General features: G+C 42.6%; 1 protein-coding gene across 1 annotated transcript in view; it reads right to left on the bottom strand.

Annotated features, from left to right (window-relative positions):
- The window catches only part of IGFN1 (immunoglobulin like and fibronectin type III domain containing 1), a 49,334-nt gene that overhangs the window by 12,715 nt on the left and 30,051 nt on the right, over positions 1-6,568 (bottom strand). The window lies entirely within an intron of this gene.

The raw sequence follows: 6,568 nt of genomic DNA, 5'->3' as shown, positions 1-6,568 counted from the left end.
ATTGGAGCAGGCACTGGTGGACCTGGTGGTGCTGGGGGCATTGGTGGTCTGTATGGCAAGGATGGCATGCCTATTGGAGCAGGCACTGGTGGACCTGGTGGTGCTGGGGGCATTGGGGGTCTGTATGGCAAGGATGGCATGCCTATTGGAGCAGGCACTGGTGGACCTGGTGGTGCTGGGGGTATTGGTGGATTGTATGGCAAGGACGGCATGGCAGTTGGAGCAGACATTGAGGGCCATGGTGGCACTGGTAGCATTGCTGGAATATATGGGAAAGATGGAATGCCAGGTGGAGCAGGCAGTAGTGGTCATGGTGCTGTTGGGAACATGGATGCACTGTATGGCATGGATGGCACACTGGGTAGACCAGGCACTGGTGTCCCTTTTGGCGCGAGAGATATTGGCCTATTCTATGGTAAGGATGGTGAGCTTGCTGGAACTGGTGCGGGCAGTACTGTCCCTGGTAATGAAGGAGGACTAGGTAGTGTCTATGATCAAGATGGTAGGATAGTTGGAGTTGACTTCGCTAGAGGAATTAGAGGTATCGATGGATCACTGCATGAGAAGATGTCTGGTCTTCCTGGAGAAGAGTTCCAGTCTTCTGGCCTCTATGGTGCTGGATCCCTTGCTGGTGACAGAAGAAGACAGCTGTCTGACAGTGGACTTACTTCAGGTGATATGTCAAGACACAGGGACAGGAAAGGAAAAGAAAGAAGTCTGCTGGAAGAGGATATGAGCGGTATTTATACATTTATGGCTGATTTATTATATTTTTCTTTTTATTTACATTTTAACATCTTTTATGATTACAAAGAAAAAAAAAAAAAGAAAAGGAAAAACAGCCCCTTTAAAAGGAGGCTTTTATTTCTCTCTTGCCAATGCAGAACCACGTTGCCATTTCAGAGAAGGTTTATTTGATGTCTGTGCTCAGAAAGGTACATCAGCTGTGCTATCCTGCATCCTGAACAATGATAAGGTTGAGGGAACTTGGTTTAAAGATGGGTTCAAGGTATGTCTTCCATAACTTGTGGCAGGTTTCACCTGAATAATGTAAACATCACAAGGATAACATTTAATGATTTACATTCAAGTTTTTATTCTGAAATATATTGACAGTACAGGCTAGAAAAAGGGAGGGAAAGATCAATTAACTGAACAATAAGGTTGTATTGTGGCTAAGGGTTGTTTTGCACAGTTTGTTCCCAACCTGAAAGGTTGAAAACCTCTCCTAAAGCATAATTACTTTCAGTAAGCTAAAATATTCCAGTATTTTGGACCCACACCCTTTTCCCCCCAGCCCCACCAACCACTGGACCATGGCCCTCAACATCTCCAAAATGGAATCTGGTCCTTGAGCTGAAAGATACTCAACACCTTTCCAGGTAACCAAACACTAACACCTGTGAGGTGTTGGTGGATTGGACAAACAGATCCAATCCACTGTGGAGTCTGTTGACCTACTTGTGCTATTAGCATTCATCAGGTCCAATAATATAAAGCATTGCTGCCACGGGTCAGGTACCCTGCTTTTCCAGATTATCCATTCGTGCTCTAACAATCCAGAAATTTTAAAGAAATTTACCAGTGGAAACCCAGAGGACTCCATTTGACCTCCTGAAGAAGCCTGAGGGTCTGCTCCTTTGGCTTCAATGTTTAGGCTGCTTGGATTTGGGATAATTTAGGTTTTCCTGAAAAGGTGGTGCGTATATCTTGTAAACTATTCAGAATAAATAGGTGTGCTTCACAAGGTGTTAATATGCACGGTGCACACTAGGTATGCCTGACTCACAGCATCGTCCTCTCGACACATTGGCATAAGACCATGCACCAGTCATGCTTTGCCTGCAGGAGAAACCCACTGAACAAGACCCCATTCCCTATCCTGCAGATTTTCACCTGCACAAACTGTCTCGTGAGTTTACTTACAGGATAGTGCTGCACTAAACCAGCCTGAGTAAGAATTTTTGAAATGCTACCAACAACTGTGTTACTGAAAGACTTCACAGGAACAGGCAGTGACATGCAATTGTTTTTTATCTTGGTTCCTTCTCCCCCTCTTTTCTCTCCCCCACACCTATTCAGGAACTCTTAGCAGTACCTGAATCACCACAGCAGGGGCAGGACCTAGAATGCCCATGTTTAAAGGCAGAACAGGAACAAGGGATGACTTTAGGGCACTTGGGATTTGCTGCTGTGATCTGTCACAGTTCCAATGTTGCATGTACTTTCTGAGAATGTTTTTCTCCTTTCTTTCAACCTCCCCGCAAGATAACTGGCCAGGACCAAGTCTCCATTGAGAAGGATGGCCCAGTCCACAAACTGATAATACATAATGTACAAGACAGTCATGAGGGAAAGTACAAGTTTGAAGCTGAAGGTGTCCGAACAGAGGCATCCCTATTTGTTGAAGGCAAGTCTAGTCAAGACCTGTCATTTGGCAGATGAAGTGATGTTAAAATGCTGCTGGTTGAATCATACCTTTAATAGTATACTTTTCAGGAGAGATGAATAGTATACTTTGGAGAGATTATTGATTTATGTGAATCAGTAATCTCATAAATCAGATTTCAGCATTTGATAAGCAGAAAGCATGGGCTGGATATTGTTGGATTCTTTGTTCAGTATTAATTTCTGTGTTAATTCATTGTGTTAATGGATGGATTCAACAGGTATGTGACTCCAGCCAGCATTTTGGAACAGAGGCTAACAAATTGTGATGTGGTCAATTCAGCATGCCTTTTCCAAACTCATTTGCTTCTCCTGTTGCTTTAATTATGTATAACTCCACCTCCTTACTTCCCTACAGTGCCTCTTTACAACATTAGCATCCATGTCTCTAGAACGTAATTGCAAGAACCAGAGTCCCAGTCCTTGTTTTTCAGGACTGTTGTCTCTGCCCATGACTTTCCTGTTGTTGCCCTGCACAGCCTTTCTCATGCCATCTGCTGCACAAAGTTTGGCCCCCTCCTCATTTTCATTCCTCTTCTCCCACTCTGTTTTGGTCCTTTCGATGGCCCCATTGCTCACTTTTTTATAAGACTAATTCAGAACCATTTCAGAATTTACTTTTCAAAATAAACTGCTCCCCCTCAAGGTTATTTTAGGCACATATCCTGCTATTCTTCTGCAGTTTGACTCCCTCCCATGCTATCCTTATATTATGCATTATTCAGCCTCTGATTCTTTCCCCCACCCAGAATTCATTCAGATTGTATGAAATGTTTGTCCTCTCAGTGAAGGACGTGCATCTTCTCTGTATCACTTCCTTGTTCTAATGAGCTCTTAACACACTTTCACGGCAAAACAATATCAAGTAGTTAGTTCTGTGGCAGTGGGACTCAGTTTTGTTTTCACTGGGTTTTCAGAAAGCTGCCTTATGACGGAAAAGTTCACAAATTCTGTGGGTTCTGAGATCTGGGTAGCCTGTAGCAGAATGCCAATTTTCACTGTCTCCTAGTATAATTTCAGACTATTAAAATGGTCAATAGGTCCTTTTTCACACCTTGGGGTTAAATCAATGTACTATTTGTTTCTATGTTCAGACCCTCCAAATGTGGACTCTGCCCTTCTAGAAAAACTGAGAAAGGAGCCTATAGTGGTAAAGGCAGGAAAGAATGCCATGGTCAAGATCCCATTTGAAGGCAAGAAGCCAATCAGAACAATTTGGCTAAAGGATGAAGGTGAACTTCTGGATGATACCAGGATCAGCACTGACTATTCAGACAGTTATACTCGGCTCTCCATATCTAGCACCAACCGGAAGGATTGCGGAGATTATAAAGTGAAGCTGAAGAATGAGAGTGGAAGCCTTGAAGCTGCTTTCAAGCTCGTAGTGATAGGTGAGAGATCCTTGGTATTAAGTAACCATTTTGATGAAGCCTAAGAAAATGAAGCAACTTTACAGATAGCTTTAATTCCTGTGTGTTTCATTTGGAGAATGAAGCATTATTATTGACCCTGCATACAAACATATGTAAAATTACAAAGCTGAATATATCATACTCGATTATGGCTGCAGACAAACATAACAGAACTCATTGTCAGTGTTCTTTAGCATATCAATGACATGAACATGTTTGCTCCTCTCTGTTTGTTCATCTATTTGGTCACTACCTTTTCCTCCTGGAAACATAGACCCTCACTGCTGGGGCACTGAAATGGAAGCAGCCCAGCCTTCTTCCATCTCAGGCACCTTGCTACAACGCACCTTGTATTCCAGGTGGAAGCAGAACTAGCAGCAGTAGCAACTAGAGAGGGGAGAGAATGGAGAGAGGCAAGAATAACAAATCAGCATTCATTCATGTGTTGTAGATAGAAACCAGCATAATTAAGAGAGCTAACTACCTATTTTAATGTTGCATCTCTCTTTAGTCTAAGTCTTCTGTCAACACAATGGGATCCTTGCATTGATCTTGCCAGCTCTCTTCCAAAGAATTGGTAACAAAGTACAAACACAAGTACCAAGCACAAGCAAAGATCTGTCTTGCTTGCTCTTTTTTGCTCTTCCATTTAGATAAGCCTCAGCCACCAGCAGGACCCATAGTGGTTGTGGACAGTTCCACAAGTGGCATAACTATCCAGTGGAAACCCCCCAGAGATGATGGTGGCAAGCCAGTCCAGCGTTATATTATTGAGAGGCAGCAGGTTGGTAGAAAGACCTGGCTGACATTGGGAGAAACCAGTGGAGACTGCACTATTTTCACAACCAACAAGGTGGAACACGACAAAAGCTATTACTTCAGGGTGAAAGCAGTGAATGCTGAAGGTACCAGTGAAGCGCTTGAGTCTGATGAAGTGATGGCTGCTACAAAAGGTAATGGTCCTTCTGCACATTTGTCAATTTGTCACAACAGCATCTAGCATTTCATCAAATTAACTCTCATGCCACATTCAAGACTTTATTGCTCACATTCATAGCTTCATTGCTGACTGCCTTTCCCCATACACATCAAGGCATCTCCTGAGACCCTCCAAGAAAGTCTTGAGTGACCTAAGACCAATACTGTATCAGCAGGTCATGGCATGCAAGCAGGACTTCTTGGTAGTTCACCCACCATCTGAAATGCTGTGCCACATGTAGTTCAAAAATCAAAAACTAAGGTGATCTTTACAGGTTTCTTGAAGGTTGCCAATAAAGCATCCCATTTTATAGTTCTAGCCATTCCAGCAATATTCTAACATAATCTTCCCCAACCAGTGCATTTGGGATCTTTCAGTACAACCCCCCATCAAGCCAATATGGTCAATGGTCAGGAGTGATGGCAGTTATTATCCAAAACATCTGAAGGCACTAAGCTGGGATAGGCTCTTACTAACATCTTAGTAATAGAAAGTCTCAAAATAGAAAACATTTAAGTCTAGGAAATAGTAACATGTAACTTGAAATATTCTTACTGAGAATTATCAAACATTGTACAGCTTGAAAACTGGTTTCTTTCTAACTTTCCTGACAGCCTATGTTTAACTGACAACCTAGTTTCTGTTTGAATGTTGAATTAAGGAAAATTAGAAATTATTGTTATCTTTGGAGGGAGGTAACAGAAATCTTTAATAATGATGGATTGACTTTTTCCTAGTTTTTCCAGGCCCTCCTGCTCCTCCTAAAATTGTTAGTGCCAACAAGGGTGCCATCACACTGTCATGGGCAGCACCACATAAAACTGGCAACTCCCGGATCTTGGGTTACACCATTGAGAAGTGCAAAAGGGGCAGTAACTCCTGGACACCTGTGACTGACTTGCCTATAACAGGTAAGGAGCTCATAAATCTTTGGTACAGTAACTGAGCTAAAGGGATTAATGATGGACACTGAAATAACCAGTTGCATAATTAGCTCACAAGTTTAGCTCTAGGAAAGTTTAGTACTGTGTTGACCGCTATGATACTCTGGTACTGGAAACAGGGCGCTGCACAAATGTCAGAGACCTCCATACTTGAGGAGGAGTGAAGTTGTATCCTTGACCTCAAGTTGGGGCTTCCCTCAAGAGCTTCCTTCATTCCAGGGCTTCCCCAACCATGAGGTGAGATTAGGTCCACTCACTATTCCCAACATTTATTTTTCTTCCTCAGTTTTGTCACACTTCCCAGCCAGCCTTTCATGCCTCTGTCCCTCTTCTATCTAAGAGCTTCGTCTGTTCATGCTCTGAAATAAGCAGAAACCTCAAATGTTAGAACTGTAGCACAGGTCTCCACATGGCAAAAAGTCTTGTGAAACTCTTTTTGAATAAACATTAGAAATATATGATTACAATTCCATCTTTTATACAGATCTTTGTGTTACATCCTTGAGATGTTACTTGTCATTCCCCTACATCAGGGGTGTCCAACCTTTTTACAAGGAGGGCCAGATTTGGTGAGGTGAAAATGTGTGGGGGCCGACCATTCAGCCTGACATTCTTTGAACCATTAACATTAAATGCAAATGAACTATTTTATGAAAGACTAAACAAATAACTGCACTAAGGTGAAGGGTGATACTGAGATCTCGACTGCATTATATAGGCCAGGTCTGGCTCAAAAACAGTGGTTTTGATGCGCAAGATGTCACGCAGGTGAAAGTCACTTAGTC

Source organism: Varanus komodoensis, unplaced genomic scaffold, assembly GCF_004798865.1.
Source record: "Varanus komodoensis strain SLA01 unplaced genomic scaffold, ASM479886v1 scaffold1, whole genome shotgun sequence".
Lineage (NCBI taxonomy): Eukaryota > Metazoa > Chordata > Lepidosauria > Squamata > Varanidae > Varanus > Varanus komodoensis.
The sequence above is the reverse complement of the archived record's forward strand: the minus strand, read 5'-3'. Positions and strand labels throughout refer to the sequence as shown.